We start from the raw sequence: 24,002 nt of genomic DNA on the forward strand, positions 1-24,002 counted from the left end.
CGGGCCCCATCAAAGAAGACCAGGGAGGGTGGGTATCGGAAGCTCTTGCTGCGCTTCTTCCCTCCGCTCCCGGCACCCGATGCATACTAGTGCGTGATTCCATAATGGAAGTGCTCCCTAGCATTCGCTTTATACGCATTATCGGTATATCTGCAAGGTTAGATGCCGATACCGATAATGTATAAAATCATGAATATCGGCCATTAATATCGGTACTTCCGATAATCGATCAATCCCTATCATGTAATGCTTTATTTTCCTGTGGTGGCGCTGCAGGGGAATTGTACAGGTTGTACAAGTAAGTCCTCATGCATATGACCGTATGTATTTTGCGGTCTGTAAAAACGGATCTGCAAAAAATACGGATGACGTCCGTGTGCATTCCGTATTTTGCGGAATGGAACAGCTGGCCCCTAATAGAACAGTTCTATCCTTGTCCGTAATGCGGACAATAATATTACATGTTCTATTTTTCTCCAGAACGGAAATACGGACATACGGAAACAGAATGCACACGGAGTAACTTACATTTTTTGAATGGTTTCGTATACGGTCTGCAAAAAAACGGAACGGACAAGGAAACAAAATACGTTTGTGTGCATGAGCCCTAATCTGCAAGTTCCACTTCAGATTACAACTGATTGCTATGGGATCCCAACAGCAGAAGCTCTTGTGAGCAGCTTATTTTTGGGAGGACTCTTCTAATAAAAAGGGATAGTTCAAAACGGATAACCCTTTCAGATTTAAATTCCCATGATTTATGAACATTTGAAAAGATACAGGATCAATTTTAAAAAACAATAAATGTTCTTGTATCATATGGATTCACTAAGGAAATTACAGGAATAGAGACACAGACAAATGTCATCAGAGAGAAGCCAGCAGCATAGCTTTCTGTGAGTACATGCTTCTTTATGCTGTGTGTGAAATAGTTTAAGAAATTTGATAATCTATGTGAGTTATAAAGATCTTGGCAGTAATATGATTTATACATGACTTTCTCTCCTTCTCTCTCTCTTTCTTTATATATATATATATATATATATATATATAAATATATATATATATATATATATATATATATATTGTAGGAAGGTGCAAGGGTCCGTCGTTGACAGAAGGTATGTGTCACTGAGGTTCCTGGCCTCGGTGAAGTAAGAGCCGATATTTTCAGGTGTCAGTGGCAGCTAATGCTGATTGACACTTTGCTATTTTAGTATGGCTGTATAGCTGATAGGGGACTGCTCTTACTGGGAGTGGTCAAAGTGATGGGTGGGTGACTACTCCCCACATTCCAGGCCGGGTTTTGACTGGCCTATAAAAAAGCCAGCCAGCAGTGTCAGCTGGGATTGATTACATCTCTCTGAAAGAGGAGCTCTGGCAATCGCTGGTGTGGGAACTGAGCCCTGTGCTGGGCTGAAAAGCTGAGACCTGTGTATTGGGAGAGCAGGCCACCTAAAGTCTGCAATTTGACTGCTGGAGGCAGACTTTATGTGTGAATAAACATGGACATTTAAATAACTAACTTGTACTTTGCCTCTGTACTTGCACCCACTTATCCCAACTACCAGAGCGAATCCCCACAATATACAGTACAGACCAAAAGTTTGGACACACCTTCTCATTCAAAGAGTTTTCTTTATTTTCATGACTTTGAAAATTGTAGATTCACACTGAAGGCATCAAAACTATGAATTAACACATGTGGAATTATATACATAACAAACAAGTGTGAAACAACTAAAAATATTTCATATTCTAGGTTCTTCAAAGTAGCCACCTTTTGATTTGATTACTGCTTTGCACACTCTTGGCATTCTCTTGATGAGCTTCAAGAGGTAGTCCCCTGAAATGGTTTTCACTTCACAGGTGTGCCCTGTCAGGTTTAATAAGTGGGATTTCTTGCCTTATAAATGGGGTTGGGACCATCAGTTGCGTTCGAGGAGAAGACAGGTGGATACACAGCTGATAGTCCTACTGAATAGACTGTTAGAATTTGTATTATGGCAAGAAAAAAGCAGCTAAGTAATGAAAAACGAGTGGCCATCATTACTTTAAGAAATGAAGGTCAGTCAGTCAGCCGATTAATTGGGAAAACTTTAAAAGTAAGGGCTATTTGACCATGAAGGAGAGTGATGGGGTGCTGCGCCAGATGACCTGGCCTCCACAGTCACCCGGACCTGAACCCAATCGAGATGGTTTGGGGTGAGCTGGACCGCAGAGTGAAGGCAAAAGGGCCAACAAGTGCTAAGCATCTCTGGGAACTCCTTCAAGACTGTTGGAAGACCATTTCAGGTGACTACCTCTTGAAGCTCATCAAGAGAATGCCAAGAGTGTGCAAAGCAGTAATCAAAGCAAAAGGTGGCTACTTTGAAGAACCTAGAATATGACATATTTTCAGTTGTTTCACACTTGTTCATTATGTATATAATTCCACATGTGTTAATTCATAGTTTTGATGCCTTCACAGTCATGAAAATAAAGAAAACTCTTTGAATGAGAAGGTGTGTCCAAACTTTTGGTCTGTACTGTATGTCTTTTTTCAACTGTATTAACTATGTAACTATGCATGTACGGCTACTGGTGTATATATATATATATATGAGTCAGGTATAAAAATGATGCAGTCCGAGTGACATTTATTTGTTCACCCATCGTTTTTAATGGGTCTCTGGTCCACATTTTGCAGACATAGGGGCACATTTATTAACCCCTTCCCGCAAAATCACATACATGTACGTGGAGGAATGTGGTGCCTTACCGCATTCCCACGTGCATACACGTGATGGGATTGGGCGGGAGCTGCACCTGCCTGATCCCCAGCAAGGGCCCGGCTATTACTGATAGCCGGGCCCCTGCTGCATCCGCCAGCGGATTAACAATTTCACATGGCACGGTCAGCGCTGACCGCGTCATGTGCGGGGTTTACAGAGGGTGGGGGCTCCCTCTGACTCCATTGCCCCCCGCACTGCACTGGCAGGGGGCCGATGGTTGCCATGCCTGCCAGCTACGGAAGCCCAGGAGATCCAGCCTGAGGGCTGGGTCTCCTAGGCAACTGTCAGCATCTGACACAGTAAGACGCTGACAGTTCAATTCAGTACAATACATAATGTATTGTACTGAATTGAAACAGGGATCAAACCCTGAAAACGTGTAGTCCCACAGTGGTAAAAATATAAAAAGTAAAAAAAAGTGTTTTCTTATAATAAAAAAAATTATGTTTCAAGTAAAAAAAAAAGCAGCCTTTTCCCAAAATAAAGTTAAAAAAATAGTGAAAATAAGGAAAATATGAAAAGTAGACCGCTCTATAAAAATATCACATGACCAAATCCCTCAGGTGAACACCGTCAAATTTTTTTTATAAAAACTGTGCTAAAAAAAATCTTTTTGTCACCTTACATCACTAAAAGTGCAACACCAAGCAATCACAAAGGCGTAGGCCCCCCAGAATAGTACCAATCTAACCGTCACCTCATCCCGCAAAAAATGAGCCCATACCCAAAAAATAAAAAAACTATGGCTCTCAGACTATGGAGATACTAAAACATGATTTGTTTTGTAAAAACAGTAGACATATTAGGTATTGCCGCGTCCGTAACAACCTGCTCTATAAAAATACCACATGACCTAACCCCTCAGGTGAACACCATAAAAAATATAAAAGAAAAAGTTTTTTTTAAAAGCCACTTTTTGTCACCTTACATCACATAAAGTGTAATAGCAAGCAATCAAAAAGTCGTATGCACCCCAAAATAGTGCCAATCAAACCGTCATCTCATCCTGCAAAAATTATACCCTACCTAAGACAATCGCCCAAAAAATAAAAAAAATTATGGCTCTATGGAGACACTAAAACATGATTTTTTTTTGTTTCAAAATATATTATTGTGTTAAATTTAAATAAATAAAATAAAGTATACATATTAGTTATTTCCACGTCCGTAATGACCGACTCTATAAAAATATCACATGACATAACCCCTCAGGTGAACACCATCAAAAAAATAAAAGGAAAACTGTCATCTTACATCACTAAAAATGCAACACCAAGCGATCAAAAAGGCGTATGCCCCACAGAATAGTACCAATCTAGCCGTCACCTCATCCCGCAAAAAATTAGCCCCTACCTAAGACAATTGCCCAAAAAATAAAAAAAACTATAGCTCTCAGACTATGGAGACACTAAAACATGATTTGTTTTTGTTTAAAAAATAATATTATGGTGTAAAACTTAAATAAATAAAAAATTATACATATTAGGTATTGCTACGTCCGTAACGACCTGTTCTATAAAAATATCACATGACCTAACCCATCAGGTGATTTTTTTTGTCACCTTACATCACAAAAAGTGCAATACCAAGCGATCAAAAAGTTATACGCACCCCAAAATCATACCAATAAAACAGTCATCTCATTCCGCAAAAAATGAGACCCTACCTAGGACAATCGCCCAAAAAATATAAAAACTATGGCTCTCAGAATATGGAGACACTAAAACATAATTTGTTTTGTTTCAAAGATGTTAAGTGTAAAACCTAAATAAATAAAAAAAAGTATACATATTAGGTATCGCCACGTCCGTAAGAACCTGCTGTATAAAAATATCACATGACCTAACCCTTCAGGTGAACACCGTAAAAAAATAAAATGTGTGTCAAAAAAGCAATTTTTTGTCACCTTAAATCACTAAAAGTGTAATACCAAGCGATCAAAAAGTCATATGCACCCTAAAATAGTACCAATCAAACCGTCATCTCATACCAAAAAGGATAAGCCCCTACATAAGACAGTTGCCCAAAAAATAAAAATAAATATGGCTTTCAGAATATGGAGACATAAAAAAAAAATAATTCAAAAATGCTTTATTATGTAAAACTGAAGCAAACAACCCCAAAAAATTTGGTATTGTCGCGTCCGTAACAACTTGCTCCATAAAAATACCACATGATCTAACCTGTCAGATGAACATTGTAAATAGCAAAAAATTTAAATGGTGCCTCAAAAAATTGCCTCACAAAAAGTGTAATATAGAGCAACCAAAAATCATATGTACCCTAAAATAGTACCAACAAAACTGCCACCTTATCCGTAGTTTCCAAAATGGGGTCTTTTTTTGAGTTTCTACTCTAGGGGTACATCAGGAGGTCTTCAAATGTGACATGGCAACTTAAAATTATCCCACTGAAATCTGCCTTCCAAAAACCATATGTCGTTCCTTTCCTTCTGCCGTGTGCCCGTACAGCAGTTTACGACCACATATGGGGTGTTTCTGTAAACTACAGAATCAGGGCAATAAATGTTGAGTTTTGTTTGGCTGTTAACCCTTGCTTTGTTACTGGAAAAAATGGATTAAAAAGGAAAATCTACCAAAAAAGGAAAATCCTCAAATTTCATCTACATTTTCCTTTAATTCTTGTGGAACACCTAAAGTGTTAACAAAGTTAGTAAAATCAGTTTTGAATACCTTGAGGGGTGTAGTTTCTAAAATGGGGTGATTTATGGGTAGTTTCTAATATGTAAGCCCAGAAAGTGACTTCATAACTGAACTGGTCCTGAAAATATTGGGTTTTGGAAATTTTCTTAAAAATTTTAAGATTTGCTTCTAAACTTCTAAGCCTTCTAACGTCCCCAAAAAATAAAATGTCATATTTCAAATTGATCCAAACATGCAGTAGACATATGGGGAATGTAAAATAATAACTATTTTTGGAGGTATTACTATATATTATAAAAGTAGAGAAATTGACATTTGGAAATGTGGAAATTTTTCCAAATTTTTGGCAAATTTGGTATTTTTTTATAAATAAAAATTTTATATTTTGACTCAATTTTACCACTGTCATGAAGTACAATATAGCAAAAATGGGCAACAAGAGGGGGAGAGGGGCTCATAGAGTCTAATGCAGGTTAAAAGGAAGGTCGTTTAGGATGATTAAGCTCACCTTTTATGGTTGTGCAAACATAGGTACAACCCTAGTGTACACAGGTGATAGTCGGAGGTCGGTGCTGCCAGTGTCGTCGAATCCTCGCTTGGATGGGCTGCCAGCCCCTGATAGGTAAACGGTAAAATTGGAAAGGATCGGCCCACCTGGAGATCCACACCCTCAATGAAGACACTAAATCGGCTCAAGCACAGCCTGCGTTGTATCAGTGGGGAGGGAGGAGGGGCTGGAGGCAACTCGCAGCAGGGCCCGGTGCAGTCGCTGTACTCTTACATCGGGCCCCGCACACACAAGTATTCAATGTAAACTGTAGGCAATTGATATGTTAACTGTAGGCAATCCATATTTAAACTACAAGGCAGCGCAATCCGCGTACCTTAGTACTCACTATTGAATGCCCGTACTTGCAGGCAGGCTGGCCAGTCATTCACTTCCTCATGGCGCATGCTCCTCCCACTTTATTAAAGAAGCAGGTGGAGCATGCGCTGTTAGGAAGTGTGTGACCAGCCAGCCTGCCTGCAAGTACGGGCGTTCAATAGTGAGTACTAAGGTACGCGGATTGCGCTACCTTGTATTTTAAATATGGATTGCCTACAGTTAATATATCAATTGCCTACCGTTTACTTCTGAATACTGGTGTGTGCCGGGCCCGATGTATTAGAGTACAGTGACTGAACTGGGCCCAGCAGCGATTTTAACACCAGTTGACGGCCCCACTTGTATTAGGGTCACTATTTACTGTACACAGGCACACTGTTATGGGGGATATCTGTGGATGACACATATATAGCATAAGATGCTATATATGTGTCATCCACAGATGCCCCCATAACAGTGTCATCCACAGATGCCCCCATAATAGTGCCATCCAAAGATCCCCATAACATTGCCATCCACAGATTCCCCATAACAGTGCCATCAACAGATCCCCCATAACAGTGCCATCCATAGATCCCCCATAAGTGCCATCCACAGATCCCCTATAACAGTGCAATCCACAGATCCCCCTCATAACAATGCCATCCACAGACCCCCCCATATCAGTGCCATCTACAGATCCCCCAACACAGTGTGTCCTCCACAGATCCATATTCCATAACAGTGTGTCATCCACAGATCCCCCATAGTAGTGCAGACCACCATTAGTTCAAACCCCACCAAAAGCACACCTTTTGGTTCAAATATATTTTTTCTTATTTTCCTCCTCAAAAACCTAGGTGTGTCTTATGGGCAGGTGCGTCTTATAGGGCGAAAAATACTGTATGTATGTATATGTATAAATGCATTTAAAAGGAAAAGGACAAAAGTGCATATACAAAGCACTAACAAAAATTAACGAATGTATCTAGAGGAAATTCCTCATCATAAAACTAGCAGTATCAAAAAAAGAAAATATAATAAATATAATAAAATACAATAGATGAAATAGGATGTATAATTAACCACCTCCCGTCCGCCCATAGACTATAAACGTCCGGGAGGTGGATCTCTATTTCTGAACGGACGTTTTAAAACGTCCGTTCAGAAAGTGCAGCTGCACACTAATCGTGCAGCTGCTGATCGGGTTGCCCGCTGTCAGTGACAGCAGGGCAACCCAGAGAGAAGGCAGGGACAGTGCCCAGGTGTCCCTGCCTTCTGGATCGCTGCATACACAGCGCTCGCCTATGCGCATTCTGTTCCGGCCCAGCGGTCATGTGACTGCCGTGACCGGAGAGTGCAGGGGCTGTGTGAGGTCTTTCAGAGACCTCGATCAGCCCTGCTCTGAGGCTGTACAGTGCAGAATTATGCTGTACAGCCTCTCTGGGGGGTGCATTTCTTCTGTAACTGGGGCTACTATGTCAGCCCCAGTTACAGGAGAAATCAACAGTGAAAAAAAAAAGAAAAAGTGAAGTAAATGTCCCCCAGAGGTCTTGTATGACCTTATGGGGGACGAAAAGTGTAAAATAAAAATAAAAAAAATAAAGGGTTGAAAAAATAAAATAGAAAAAAGGTTTCACATGTAAAAAAAAAAATTCCCCAAGTAAGAAAGAAAAAAAAATGTTAAAAATAGAAAAAATAAAATAAAATAGACATATTTGGTATTGCCGAATCCGTAAAAAACAGCTCTATAAAAATATCACATGACCTAACCCCTCGGGTGAACACCGTAAAAAAAAAAAAAAAAAAAACGGTGTCAAAACAAGCAATTTTTGTCACCTTACATTACAAAAGGTGCAACACCAAGTGATCAAAAACGCGTATGTCCCACAAAATGGTACCAATAAAACCGTCACCTCATCCCGCAAAAAATGAGACCCTACATAAGAAAATCTCTCAAAAAATAAAAAAAATATAGCTCTCAGAACATGGACACATTAAAACATAATTTTTTGGGTTTCAAAAATGCTATTATTGTATTAAAGTGAAACAAATAAAAAAAAGTATACATATTAGGTATTGTCACGTCCGTTAAAACAAGCTCTATAAAAATATCACATGAGCTAACCCCTCAGGTGAACACCGTAAAAAAGAAAAAAAAAACAGTGTCAAAACAAGCAATTTTTGTCACCTTACATCACAAAAGGTGCAACACCAAGTGATCAAAAATGCGTATGTCCCACAAAATGGTACCAATAAAACCGTCACCTCATCCCGCAAAAAATGAGCCCCTACATAAGAAAATCTCTCAAAAAATAAAAAAAACTATAGCTCTCAGAACATGGACACATTAAAACATAATTTTTTTGTTTAAAAAAATGCTATTATTGTGTAAAACTTTAATAAATAAGAAAAAGTATAAATATTAGGTATCGCCACGTCCGTAACAATCTGCTCTATAAAAATGGCACTTGACTGAACCCCTCAGGTGAACGCTGTAAAAAGAAATAAATAGAAACTGTGCTAAAACAACCAATTTTTTGGTCACCTTGCCCCATAAAGTGTTATAATGAATGATCAAAAAATCATATGTACCCAAAAATAGTAGCAATTAAACTGGCACCTTATCCCCTAGTTTCCAAAATGGGATCACTTCTTGGGAGTTTCTACTGTAAGGGTGCATCAGGGGGCTTCAAATGGGACATGGCATCTAAAAACCATGTGGAGTTCCTTTTCTTCTGTGCCCTGCCGTGTGCCCATACAGCAGTTTATGACCACATGTGGGGTGTTTCTGTAAACCTCAGAATCTGGGTAATAAATATTGAGTTTTGTTTGGCTGTTAACCATCGATGTGTTAAAGAAAAAAATGTATTAAAATGGAAAATCTGCCAAAAAAGTGAAATTTAAAAATTTGATCTCCATTTTCCTTTAATTCTTGTGGAACGCCTAAAGAGTTAACAAAGTTTGTAAAATCGGTCTTGAATGCCTTGAGGGGTGTAGTTTCTACAATGGGGTCATTTATGGGGGTATCCACTATGTAGGCCCCACAAAGTGACTTCAGACCTGAACTGGTCCTTAAAAAGTGGGTTTTGGCAATTTTCTTAAAAATTTTAAGATTTGCTTCTAAACTTCTAAGCCTTCTAACGTCCTAAAAAAATAAAATTATATTTCCAAAATGATGCCAACATAAAGTAGACATATGGGGAATGTTAAGTAATAAATATTTTATGAGGTATCACTTTCTGTTTTAAAAGCAGAGAAATAGAAATTTAGAAAATTGCACATTTTTCAAAACTTTTGGTAAATTTGGGATTTTTTCATAAATAAAGGTGAAATATTTTGACTCAAATTTATGACTATCATGAAGTACAATGTGTCACGAGAAAACAATCTCTGAATGACTTGGATAAGTAAAGGCGTTCCAAAGTTATTACCACATAAAGTGAGATATGTCAGTTTTGCAAAATTAGGCCTGGTCAGGAAGGGGGCAAATGGCCCAGATGGCAACAAATGAATATACATTTATATAAATTACTAAATTGAAACAATTAGATGCAGAGTGAAAATACTTAAATGAATATATATTCAGCAGGCTGAATCCAGCCTGCTTTTGTGGGAGGGGCGTAGGGGGCTTCTTAAGCTCCGCCGCCCAGCTCTCCTGGTGCACGTCCTCTCTCGCCTTTCGTTGGTAGGAGGAGTTGCACCTGTCATTTTTTCGCTTCCGGCCAAGCTGCCCGCACGTGCGGCTATTCTGTGCGCCAGAACCCGCCGCTTCCCAGGTAAGTTGCCCCCTCCGGTTCCTTCATCCCCCGCCAGCTCCCACACCGTCCACCCCGCAGCCATCACCTCCGTTACCCGGCCGGTCCTCTCCCTCTCCCGCCGCTTCCAACTTGCCGTCATGCGCTCCAGCGTGGAGCGCATCACGTGACCGCTGCGCGGCGAGGCGGAAGTCGGCGGGGGTCGCCGGCATGATCTCTCATGCTCCCTGTACTCGGAGCCAGCGCAGACCGGTCCCCCGTGTCCCCACAGATCCCCCTCCTGCCGTGCCATCTCACCTGCCACAGGACCGCGCTTGACCCGGCCGGCTCCATCACCATCTGTTCCCTCTGCCCGGTCTGCCCACTCCCGCGCCTTCCGCCCACCGCCGTGCGCTCCAGCGTGGAGCGCATCGCGCTCCCACGGCGGTTCAGAGGTCGGCGGGGTGGGCCTACCACCTGCGTCGGGCTCCACCACTGCTCACCACTGCCTCAGTCCCCGGCCGCCCATCGCTTCCTCCTGCCGCCCTGCCCAGGCCGGAACACCGCTCCCGACCGTGGCAGAGGGCAGGGAGCCGGCGGCCGGGAACAAAAAAAAAAAAAAACATGGCTGCGGCCATCTCCGTTCCCACACACCACCCCCAGCCCCCCCCCCCCGACACCTGGCAACCTGCCGTCACCCATGACACCCGCACACCAGCATCGGGGGAGAGACAATGCGGCCTTCTTGTTCGGCCTCTGTCCCTCCCACTTTGCCCCCCAACACTGGTTTCACACACCCACCATCGCATGGTGCACTTCTCTGCGCGGGCTTGCCCTCCCCGGTGCCGGTCCGGTGGTCCCCCGAGGGCCGGCGTGCTGGCAGGTCCGCATGGATGCCGCCACCCCCCCCTTTTTCGGGTCCGGGTGGTGGCCGCCATGCTGAAAGGGGGGGGTCTCCGGCGGCTCCGGGGTCCGCCGTCATGCGCAGAGTTCCCTCCATCCCAGAACCTGCCGGGTGCCTGGCGTCATCATTTCACCGAGTGGTCACGTCCGGGTACCACCACAAAAAAAAAGAAAAAAGGAAAAAAAAAAAAATTTACGCTCAGGTTCCCAATCTGTCCATCCTCCACGAATCTTCTGTCTGCAGGAACGCCCTGCTTTCTTCTCTTTACTTTCCTCTCTCCCTTGTCGCATGTCGCTCTTCACAGGCAAGGCCTGTATTCCCTCTTTCCATACGACATCGCTTGTCTGTGTCCTATCTCTCTCTCTTTTTGTTTCCGCTCGGGTCACGCAACCCATGTCTCTTCACGCTGGTGCGCACCACGCATTCCCACACCTACCCCCGGCCTGGTACGCCCAGGCCCCACGTTGCCCCAACAGTCGTCTTAACAGGTACGCCCTGGACCGCTCCTTGACCTTGCCCACACGTTCCGGCTCCCAGGATCGCCCTGGCACACATTTCACTCAGCGACCCCTTGTTGCTAAACTCTCCATCAGTCCATAGTTCACGGTCCACGTTCCATCACCCCCGCCAGGCCGTAATCCAACTCATTGCGCTCATTTTTCACACCTTGCTTGCCGCTGCAGCAGTCACACGTTTTCATTTCTGGCACCGGCCCGGTCGCGTCCCAGTTACGATTCACGAAATCAACACGTCCGGTCTTGTTCTTTCAGGTGCTAAGCTAATCCGTGAGTGCTCCCTTAGAATCTATTCGGTCTTCCAGGTAAGTAGTGGACACGATTCGCTATTCTGGCCTCCCGGCATAGCCAATCGTGGCATCATATACCATTCTTTTTAGGTGAAGTAGTGACAAACTCGGCTTCGCCAGATTTTCCGTCCCCTTTAAATCACGGCGCAAAATGCTCCGGTGAATCAAGGTAAGTTGATAAATCACGCCTAGCAAGGGGACCACGCGTCCTCTGGTCACCGCCCAGACGCAAGCCACCCCCTTCCTGCTACGCGCATTCTTCAGTAACGCCGCCCGCACCCATCTCACTTCCCCCTCCAGCTTTCGTCATGTCCCTCTTCGTTTTTCAGCTCAAAACATGTCCCACGTTTCCGATCTCGAGGACGCTCTATCGACCGTAGAGTCCGCGGTATCGGAACGAGCAAGTCGGTCATCTTACCGGACATGGACCATCCCCAAGATGATCGCCAAGCTGAACAAGCGAGGAATCCGCCATTCGGCTACAGCCCGAAAGGTCGAATTATATCGCCTCCTGTTTCCAGAGCCATCCACAGGGTCCATGGAGCAAGTCTCCATGTCAACCATACAGTTGTCATTAACGCAACTGCACGCCACTATCAATAACCTGTCCAGTTCCATCTGCGACATAAACACCAGGCTCCAGGCAGTCGAAAGCAGGGACGCTTCGCCTGCCGCTCCCACCAGTCCCGCCCCTGGTCCTTCCACTTCCCGGCCGTCTTCCCCAGGTAGGTTGTCCGGGGCTCCCGAAATAGCACCTTCCTTTTTTGTCCCCGAAAACTTGCGCAGGGACATACTCGCAGGCAAGGACGTGAATCTGGCGGCGGTCCTCATCTCCACGCACGACACGGTGGAAAACAGGACCATCGCATGCGGTGATGTGTCCGTAGTTCTGAAGGCCAAAGACACCCGCCTGAACAAGAAACTCTCCATCCCAGAGTTCGTGCTCGCGTTCAGCCTCTATCGGGACATCATCTGCTCGGCACATCCAGCTAGAAGAGAGGAGCTGGACGCATACTTGTACAGGGTCACGGAGCTCGAGCACAAATACGGAGGATTCGCTTTCTACGACTATCATCGGTCATTTTCCGCGAAAGCAGCCGCAGCCCTCGCCAAGTTCCAGCATATCACCAACTGGGCTTCTCTAGACATGGAGCTATTCTGCAGATATTTTGCCGGTCTCAGGTCCCCATATTGCTCCAACTGCCAGTCAGTTCTGCACGCATCCAACTGGTGCCCAAACTCTCATGTCACCTCCCAGCCAAAAAACAGCAGCCCAGCACTTCAGCCCCCCAGAAGCCTGGTCCGCTCCTGGATAAATTAGGTCGCCCCATTGTGTACCTGGGTAAAAATCAGTTGTGCAATAATTTCAATTCCAGATTCTGCAACTACAGCAAATGCAAGGCGCTCCACATATGTTCCACATGTGTCCGGGCCCACCCCTAGTCCTCCTGCTCCCAGCGCTCGGCCAAAAGCTGACTAGCCGACATTAATGTCCCCCTTCTTGTCTCCCTCCTCAAAACCCACCACAATCCCGCCTTCGTCGATTTCCTGCATTCCGGTTTTTCCACTGGCTTCCACACCGGTCTAGTCACCTTGCCTCGGGATTCCTGGGAGGCCCCCAATCTCATGTCGGCCATGGAGGACCCGGCCTCGGTGGATTCTCTTCTGCAGGTCGAGCTGCAGAAGGGATTCATCATAGGCCCTTTCCCCCCCCCCCCCCCCCCTTCCAGGTCTACAGAGTGAGCCCCATCGGTCTGGTCAGCAAAAAAAAACACCAATAAAAAACGTTGAATCTACGATTTGTCAGCGCCTCATGCATCCAGCGTCCTGAGTCTCAACTCCTTGATCCCATCGGAAGAATACTCCATGCACTACTCTTCCCTGGATGAAGCCATTCAACTGATCTTACAGGTAGGGGCGGGCGCTTGGCTTTCAAAAGCAGACATCTCGGACGCTTTCAAGCTATTGCCAATCCAACCCCACCTCTGGAGGTTTCACGGGATCAAATGGAGGGACCAGTATTATTTTGCCACCCGCCTCACGTTCGGGTCAAAGAGCAGCTCCTGGCTCTTTGATCAGTTCGCCCAGGCCCTCCATTGGATCCTGGTAAACCACGGCAACTGTCCTAGAGTCATACATTACCTGGACGATTTCTTACTGGTCGAGAACCCCAACCACGTGCCCGACAGGTTGGAAAGTCTCCTCAGCATTTTCTCCGCCTTACAGGTCCCAGTGGCACCATCAAAGGTTGATGGCCCCACCACGGTCATCACCTTCTTGGGTATCTCGTTAGATACCTGCAGAATGGAAGCCAGACTCCCAGAGGACAAACTAGTCAGACTCCAAACATCCATTTCCGCTCACATAGGATCCAGGACCATGTCCAAGGGCGACCTGCAGTCACTACTGGGCTCTCTCAACTTTGCAATCCGCATCATGCCACAGGGGCGATCCTTCACAGCAAGACTCCTCCAATTGTTGCCTGCAGCCACAACTCAAGACGCGCTGATTCAACTGGACAGTGAAGCCCTGGCCGACCTAGACATGTGGAGGGTCTTCCTGTCAGCATGGAATGGCATCTCCATGTTCGTCCCTCGCTGGAGTCCCACCTGTCCGACCGTGTATTCCGATGCGGCCGCATCCGTTGGTTTCGGTGCCTTATTCGGCCACCAGTGGTTCTCTGACTCCTGGCCCTCCCAAATCCACTCGGACCCTCAAGCCATTCAGTCCTCTCCTCTCCTAGAGTTGTACCCCATCGTGGCAGCCGCACAAGTCTGGGGCGAAGAATGGAGCAACATGCCGGTATGTTTCATCACCGACAACCGCACGGTCGTCGACATCATCGCAAAAGGCAGATCCAGCTCGCCCAAGGTCATGCGCTTCCTGCGCAAACTCACCTGGCTAGCCCTCAAATACAATTTTCATTTTTCTTGCACCCATATCCAGGGCATCAGGAACGTCGCAGCAGATGCCTTGTCTCGCCTAAATCTAACTCTCTTCTTCCAGGTCATGCCACAAGCCGAGAGAATCGGGATTCCCCCCCCCCCCCCCGGACTTCGGCTCCCTGATCCTGGACTAGACAGGCACTTATTCATGGCTAAAACTCTCATCCGCAAGTCCCTGTCCGAAAACTCCACAAGGAATTACCAGTCAGGTTGGAAAGCTTTCAAGGTTTGTCACCTTCATCCCAGGGGCAACGTAAGCGAAACCACATTCATCATGGCTTTCCTGGCATACTGCCACAAGGATCTACACCTTTCATTCAGCACTATCAGGTCGTATTTGTCAGGGGTCCAGCATCACCTCATGATCCGTCACCCAGACAGCAACTCAATCTTTTCTTCCCACGCCATTAAAGCCACACTGCGGGGTATTCAAAAGAGCTCACACAAATCCGAACCCTCCAGGCAACCCATCTCAGGGGACCTGTTCAGGAGACTCTCATCTTCCCTAGACGGCAGCCCTTTTGGCCCTTTCAGAAGCTGCATCCTCAAAGCCGCCCTCTACCTAAGTTTCTACGGCTTTCTCCGGCCCGGGGAATTCACCGGCACCTCTCCTCACAACACAGGCCCCGCACTAAACCAACTCACCCGCAGTCACGAGCATTTCACTTTCACCTTGCCAGTCTCCAAAACCTCACAAACCGGGCCCCCGGTGTGCATAGAATACTTCCCTACCACCAACTCCTGGTGTCCCGTGGCCGTCCTCAACAGGTTACTAACCACCCTGGGCAACCGGGCTCCCGCCAGCCCTCTGCTTCCTTTCCCGTTACGGCCACTCACGTCCTCGCAGTTCATCAAACACCTACGCAGCCTCGCGTCAGGGTTAGGTTTCAACCCCCAGGCCATCACGGGCCATTCATTCAGGATCGGAGCCGCCTCCGCCGCCTCCAAACATGGGGTCCCGGCCCACATCATACACAAAATGGGTCCCTGGAAGTCCTCCTGTTTTTCGTAATACATCCCGCACCCAAAAGCCGAAATCGCCAGAGCCTTCTCTGACTTAGTTCTGTAATACCACTATCCACAATAAAGAATTGTATCCCAACCATTACTACTTGTATTTTTGCCCCCGTTATTTGGCCTACCCTCGTCACGTGGCTACGGGCACACCACCAGCCACCTTAGCTAGATTAGGTTCAGTCCCATCCACCAGGCTTCGCGCCGTAGCCAGGACCACAAATTCAGCAGGCTGAATCCAGCCTGCTTTTGTGGGAGGGGTGTAGGGGGCTTCTTAAGCTCGCCGCCCAGCTCTCCTAGTGCACGTCCTCTCTCGCCCCTCCCTCCCGGCCCTTCTTCACACATCTCCCATAGGGTATGCCCCCTTTATTTGGCCTACCCTCGTCACGTGGCTACGGGCACACCACCAGCCACCTTAGCTAGATTAGGTTCAGTCCCATCCACCAGGCTTCGCGCCGTAGCCAGGACCACAAATATATTTGTGTTCAAAATAATAGCAGTGTGTTTAAAAAAGTGAATAAAGCTTATAATCCTTCTAATAGCTTTTATTTCCATACACACAAATGCATTGGGAACACTACACATTCTATTCCAAATCAAAGAAGAAAATATATAAAATTTGTGTTGTTCCTCTAAAGACAAGTGAATATTAGACTGTTCCAAAAATAGCAGTGTTTGTATTCTTCTTTGCAAACTCAAACATTCACTATATAAACTGAAAAATGTTTGAAGATTTTGCTTTCCTTTGAATCACTTGACTAATATTTAGTTGTATAACCACTGTTTCTGAGAACTGCTGTACATCTGTGCTGCATGGAGTCAACCAACTTCTGGAACCTGTGAACAGGCATTCCAGCACAGGATGACTGGACTACATTCCACAGTTCTTCTCAAATTCTTGGTTTTGCCTCAGAAACTGCATTTTTTATGTCACCCCACAAGTTTTCTATTGGATAAGATCCAGGGATTGGACTGGCCACTCCATAACGTCAATCTTGTTGGTCTGGAACCAAGATGATGCACATTTACTGGTGTGTTTGAGGTTGTTGTCTTGTTGGAACACCCATTTCAAGGGCATTTCCTCTTCAGCATAAGGCAGCATGACCTCTTCAAGTATTCTGATGCATTCAAACTGATCCATGATCCCTGGTATGCGATAAATAGGCCCAACACCGTAGTATGAGAAACATCCCCATATCATGATGCTTGTGCCACCATGCTTCACTATCTTCACAGTGTACTGTGGCTTGAATTCAGTGTTTGGGGGTCATCTGACAAACTGTCTCTGACCACTAGACCCAAAAAGAACAATCTTACTTTCATCAGTCCACAAAATGTCTCTTTAGGCCAGTCAATGTGCTCTTTGGCAAATTGTAACCTCTTCAGCACGTCTTTTTTTCAACAGTAGGACTTTGCGGGGGCTTCTTGCAGTTTGCTTGGCTTCACATAGGCATCTTCTAATTGTCACAGTACTCACAGGTAACTTTAGACCTTCTTTGAGCTTCCTTGAGCTGATTGTTGGCTGAGTCCTTGCCATTTTGGCTATTATTCTATCCATTCGAATGGTAGTTTTTCGCTTTCTTCCACATCTTTCAGGTTTTGGTTGCCATTTTAAAGCATTTGCAATAATTTTAGCCTATCATTTTCTGCACTTTTTTATATGTTTTCCCCTCTCCAATCAATTTTTTAATCAAGGTACACTGTTCTTCTGAACAATGTCTGGAACAACCCATTTTCCTCAGAATTTCAGAGAGAAATGCACTGTAACCAGCATGGACAACATTTGCTGCCTTCCTTCCTTAAATAGGGGCAATAATTGCCATCTGTTTTTCAAAGAATGAATGACCTGACTCATTGAACTCCACACTGCTATTATTTTGAACATGCCCCTTTCAATAAGTGATTGAATTACAGAGAATCAGCAGCATGCATGTCATGACTGTTGGGTCTGTTGGGTTTCTATTACTCTTCTACACCTGCTAGTAAATTATTTGTCATGTAGAAATATCATTTCTACCAAAAACAGTGATTGATCAGGTTAGTGAGGTCTGACTGCTATTATTTTGAACACAACTGTATATATATATATATATATAGTGAGGATTTGCTCTGGTAGGCAGGGTAAGCAGACGCAGTACAGAGGCAAAAACAAGCTCGTAAATCAAAATGTCAGTGTTTATTCACACAAAAGGCAAACGAAAAACAACTCATTAAAGTCTTGGTGTTAATTCACACAATGAAAAGTCCATAGAACAGAAACGTCACCTTGCTAGCCGTTTTATCCCCGGCAGTACACAGCAGCTTTAGGGGGCCTGTTTCCCAGCATACAGCCCTCACGCAGCTCTCAACCTTCCAGCACAGCACCATGCTTCAGATTTCAAGACAGAGACTCAGCTGCTGGGCCCAGCTGCCTATTTAACCACCTCCGGACCGCCTAACGCAGGATCGCGTTCCGGAGGTGGCAGCGCTGCGCACAGTCACGCATATACGCGTCATCTCGCGAGACGCGAGATTTCCTGTGAACGCGCGCACACAGGCGCGCGCGCTCACAGGAACGGAAGGTAAGAGAGTTGATCTCCAGCCTGCCAGCGGCGATCGTTCGCTGGCAGGCTGGAGATGTGTTTTTTTTAACCCCTAACAGGTATATTAGACGCTGTTTTGATAACAGCGTCTAATATACCTGCTACCTGGTCCTCTGGTGGTCCCATTTGTTTGGATCGACCACCAGAGGACACAGGTAGCTCAGTAAAGTAGCACCAAGCACCACTACACTACACTACACCCCCCCCCCCCATCACTTATTAACCCCTTATTAGCCCCTGATCACCCCTAATCACCCCTGATCACCCCATATAGACTCCCTGATCACCCCCCTGTCATTGATTACCCCCCTGTCATTGATCAACCCCCTGTAAAGCTCCATTCAGACGTCCGCATGATTTTTACGGATCCACTGATAGATGGATCGGATCCGCAAAACGCATCCGGACGTCTGAATGAAGCCTTACAGGGGCATGATCAATGACTGTGGTGATCACCCCATATAGACTCCCTGATCACCCCCCTGTCATTGATTACCCCCCTGTCATTGATTACCCCCCTGTAAAGCTCCATTCAGATGTCCGCATGATTTTTACGGATGCACTGATACATGGATCGGATCCGCAAAACGCATCCGGTCGTCTGAATGAAGCCTTACAGGGGCATGATCAATGACTGTGGTGATCACCCCCCTGTCATTGATCACCCCCCTGTAAAGCTCCATTCAGATGTCCGCATGATTTTTACGGATGCACTGATAGATGGATCGGATCCGCAAAACGCATCCGGACGTCTGAATGAAGCCTTACAGGGGCATGATCAATGACTGTGGTGATCACCCCATATAGACTCCCTGATCACCCCCCTGTCATTGATTACCCCCCTGTCATTGATTACCCCCCTGTAAAGCTCCATTCAGATGTCCGCATGATTTTTACGGATGCACTGATAGATGGATCGGATCCGCAAAACGCATCCGGACGTCTGAATGAAGCCTTACAGGGGCATGATCAATGACTGTGGTTATCACCCCATATAGACTCCCTGATCACCCCCCTGTAAAGCTCCATTCAGATGTCCGCATGATTTTTACGGATGCACTGATACATGGATCGGATCCGCAAAACGCATCCGGTCGTCTGAATGAAGCCTTACAGGGGCATGATCAATGACTGTGGTGATCACCCCCCTGTCATTGATTACCCCCCTGTAAAGCTCCATTCAGATGTCCGCATGATTTTTACGGATGCACTGATAGATGGATCCGATCCGCAAAACGCATCCGGACGTCTGAATGAAGCCTTACAGGGGCATGATCAATGACTGTGGTGATCACCCCATATAGACTCCCTGATCACCCCCTGTCATTGATCACCCCCCTGTCATTGATTACCCCCCTGTAAAGCTCCATTCAGATGTCCGCATGATTTTTACGGATGCACTGATAGATGGATCGGATCCGCAAAACGCATCCGGACGTCTGAATGAAGCCTTACAGGGGCATGATCAATGACTGTGGTGATCACCCCATATAGACTCCCTGATCACCCCCCTGTCATTGATCACCCCCCTGTCATTGATTACCCCCCTGTAAAGCTCCATTCAGATGTCCGCATGATTTTTACGGATGCACTGATAGATGGATCGGATCCGCAAAACGCATCCGGACGTCTGAATGAAGCCTTACACGGGCGTGATCAATGACTGTGGTTATCACCCCATATAGACTCCCTGATCACCCCCCTGTCATTGATCACCCCCCTGTCATTGATCACCCCCCCTGTCATTGATCACCCCCCCTGTCATTGATCACCCCTCTGTAAGGCTCCATTCAGATATTTTTTTGGCCCAAGTTAGCAGAATTTTTTTTTTTTTTTTCTTACAAAGTCTCATATTCCACTAACTTGTGTCAAAAAATAAAATCTCACATGAACTCACCATACCCCTCACGGAATCCAAATGCGTAAAATTTTTTAGACATTTATATTCCAGACTTCTTCTCACGCTTTAGGGCCCCTAGAATGCCAGGGCAGTATAAATACCCCACATGTGACCCCATTTCGGAAAGAAGACACCCCCAGGTATTCCGTGAGGGGCATATTGAGTCCATGAAAGATTGAAATTTTTGTCCCAAGTTAGCGGAACGGGAGACTTTGTGAGAAAAAAATTAAAAATATCAATTTCCGCTAACTTGTGCCAAAAAAAAAAAATTTCTATGAACTCGCCATGCCCCTCATTGAATACCTTGGGGTGTCTTCTTTCCAAAATGGGGTCACATGTGGGGTATTTATACTGCCCTGGCATTCTAGGGGCCCCAAAGCGTGAGAAGAAGTCTGGTATCCAAATGTCTAAAAATGCCCTCCTAAAAGGAATTTGGGCACCTTTGCGCATCTAGGCTGCAAAAAAGTGTCACACATCTGGTATCGCCGTACTCAGGAGAAGTTGGGGAATGTGTTTTGGGGTGTCATTTTACATATACCCATGCTGGGTGAGAGAAATATCTTGGTCAAATGCCAACTTTGTATAAAAAAATGGGAAAAGTTGTCTTTTGCCAAGATATTTCTCTCACCCAGCATGGGTATATGTAAAATGACACCCCAAAACACATTCCCCAACTTCTCCTGAATACGGCGATACCACATGTGTGACACTTTTTTGCAGCCTAGGTGGGCAAAGGGGCCCATATTCCAAAGAGCACCTTTAGGATTTCACAGGTCATTTACCTACTTACCACACATTAGGGCCCCTGGAAAATGCCAGGGCAGTATAACTACCCCACAAGTGACCCCATTTTGGAAAGAAGACACCCCAAGGTATTCCGTGAGGGGCATGGCGAGTTCCTAGAATTTTTTATTTTTTGTCACAAGTTAGTGGAAAATGCTTATTTTTTTTTTTTTTTTTTTTTTCATACAAAGTCTCATATTCCACTAACTTGTGACAAAAAATAAAAACTTCCATGAACTCACTTTGCCCATCAGCGAATACCTTGGGGTCTCTTCTTTCCAAAATGGGGTCACTTGTGGGGTAGTTATACTGCCCTGGCATTCTAGGGGCCCAAATGTGTGGTAAGGAGTTTGAAATCAAATTCTGTAAAAAATGACCTGTGAAATCCGAAAGGTGCTCTTTTGAATATGGGCCCCTTTGCCCACCTCGGCTGCAAAAAAGTGTCACACATCTGGTATCTCCGTAATCGGGAGAAGTTGGGGAATGTGTTTTGGGGTGTCATTTTACATATACCCATGCTGGGTAAGAGAAATATCTTGGCAAAAGACAACTTTTCCCATTTTTTTATACAAAGTTGGCATTTGACCAAGATATTTATCTCACCCAGCATGGGTATATGTAAAAAGACACCCCAAAACACATTCCTCAACTTCTCCTGAATACAGAGATACCAGATGTGTGACACTTTTTTGCAGCCTAGGTGGGCAAAGGGGCCCACATTCCAAAGAGCACCTTTCGGATTTCACAGGTCATTTACCTACTTACCACACATTTGGGCCCCTAGAATGCCAGGGCAGTATAACTACCCCACAAGTGACCCCATTTTGGAAAGAAGAGACCCCAAGGTATTCGCTGATGGGCATAGTGAGTTCATGGAAGTTTTTATTTTTTGTCACAAGTTTGTGGAATATGAGACTTTGTATGAAAAAAAAAAAAAAAAAAAAAAAATCATCATTTTCCACTAACTTTTGACAAAAAATAAAAAATTCTAGGAACTCGCCATGCCCCTCACGGAATACCTTGGGGTGTCTTCTTTCCAAAATGGGGTCACTTGTGGGGTAGTTATACTGCCCTGGTATTCTAGGGGCCCAAATGTGTGGTAAGGAGTTTGAAATCAAATTCAGGAAAAAATGAGGAGTGAAATCCGAAAGGTGCTCTTTGGAATATGGGCCCCTTTGCCCACCTAGGCTGCAAAAAAGTGTCACACATCTGGTATCCCCGTACTCAGGAGAAGTTGAGGAATGTGTTTTGGGGTGTCTTTTTACATATACCCATGCTGGGTGAGATAAATATCTTGGTCAAATGACAACTTTGTATAAAAAAATGGGAAAAGTTGTCTTTTGCCAAGATATTTCTCTCACCCAGCATGGGTATATATAAAATGACACCCCAAAACACATTCCCCACCTTCTCCTGAGTACGGAGATACCAGATGTGTGACACTTTTTTGCAGCCTAGGTGGGCAAAGGGGCCCATATTCCAAAGAGCACCTTTCGGATTTCACAGGTCATTTTTTACAGAATTTGATTTCAAACTCCTTACCACACATTTGGGCCCCTAGAATGCCAGGGCAGTATAACTACCCCACAAGTGACCCCATTTTGGAAAGAAGAGACCCCAAGGTATTCGCTGATGGGCATAGTGAGTTCATAGAAGTTTTTATTTTTTGTCACAAGTTAGTGGAATATGAGACTTTGTAAGGAAAAAAAAAAAAAAAAAAAAAATCATCATTTTCCGCTAACTTGTGACAAAAAATAAAAAGTTCTATGAACTCACTATGCCCATCAGCGAATACCTTAGGGTGTGTACTTTCAGAAATGGGGTCATTTGTGGGGTGTTTGTACTGTCTGGGCATTGTAGAACCTCAGGAAACATGACAGGTGCTCAGAAAGTCAGAGCTGCTTCAAAAAGCGGAAATTCACATTTTTGTACCATAGTTTGTAAACGCTATAACTTTTACCCAAACCATTTTTTTTTTACCCAAACATTTTTTTTTTATCAAAGACATGTAGAACTATAAATTTAGAGCAAAATTTCTATATGGATGTCGTTTTTTTTGCAAAATTTTACAACTGAAAGTGAAAAATGTCATTTTTTTGCAAAAAAAAACGTTAAATTTCGATTAATAACAAAAAAAGTAAAAATGTCAGCAGCAATGAAATACCACCAAATGAAAGCTCTATTAGTGAGAAGAAAAGGAGGTAAAATTCATTTGGGTGGTAAGTTGCATGACCGAGCAATAAACGGTGAAAGTAGTGTAGGTCAGAAGTGTAAAAAGTGGCCTGGTCTTTCAGGGTGTTTAAGCACTGGGGGCTGAGGTGGTTAAAGCACAGCCAGGTGCTGCCAAAACCCAGACCGGAACTTAAACTCCGGTCCGGTATTTGATCTCACCTGGCTAAAAATCAGCCCAGCCGCCCATGTTGGGAGGAAAATACCTGCCTTCCCAAACAAAACCCCCTGCTATGTCACTATATATATACATATATATATATATATACAGTATATGCACATGCACACATACTGGCACACATACTGGTGGCCGTTAAATGAATAAGGTAGGGGTGGTGAAGGTGGGATATAGGCGCTAAAGAAGGAGTAATGGACTGTGCTGCGCAGCCACCAGTGCAGCACAGTCAATCACTACTTATTCAGCGCCTCCATCCTACCTTTACCACCTCTGCTTTATTCATTTAACAGCCACTATCTCATCCATATTCCTAATACCATGAATATTTCATTACGGTCACCAGCTCACTCATAACTTTATACACAACACTTTATAAGGGTGAATGTGTGTATACAGTCAGGTCCACAAATATTGGGACATCGACATAATTGTAATTTTTTGGGCTCTATGCACCACCACAATGGATTTGAAATGAAACGAACAAGATGTGCTTTAACTGCAGACTGTCAGCTTTAATTTGAGGGTATTTATATCCAAATCAGGTGAACGGTGTAGGAATTACAACAGTTTGCATATGTGCCTCCCACTTGTTAAGGGACCAAAAGTAATGGGACAATTGGCTT

The sequence above is a fragment of the Bufo bufo genome, chromosome 2 (genome assembly GCF_905171765.1).
Source record: "Bufo bufo chromosome 2, aBufBuf1.1, whole genome shotgun sequence".
NCBI classification, from domain to species: domain Eukaryota; kingdom Metazoa; phylum Chordata; class Amphibia; order Anura; family Bufonidae; genus Bufo; species Bufo bufo.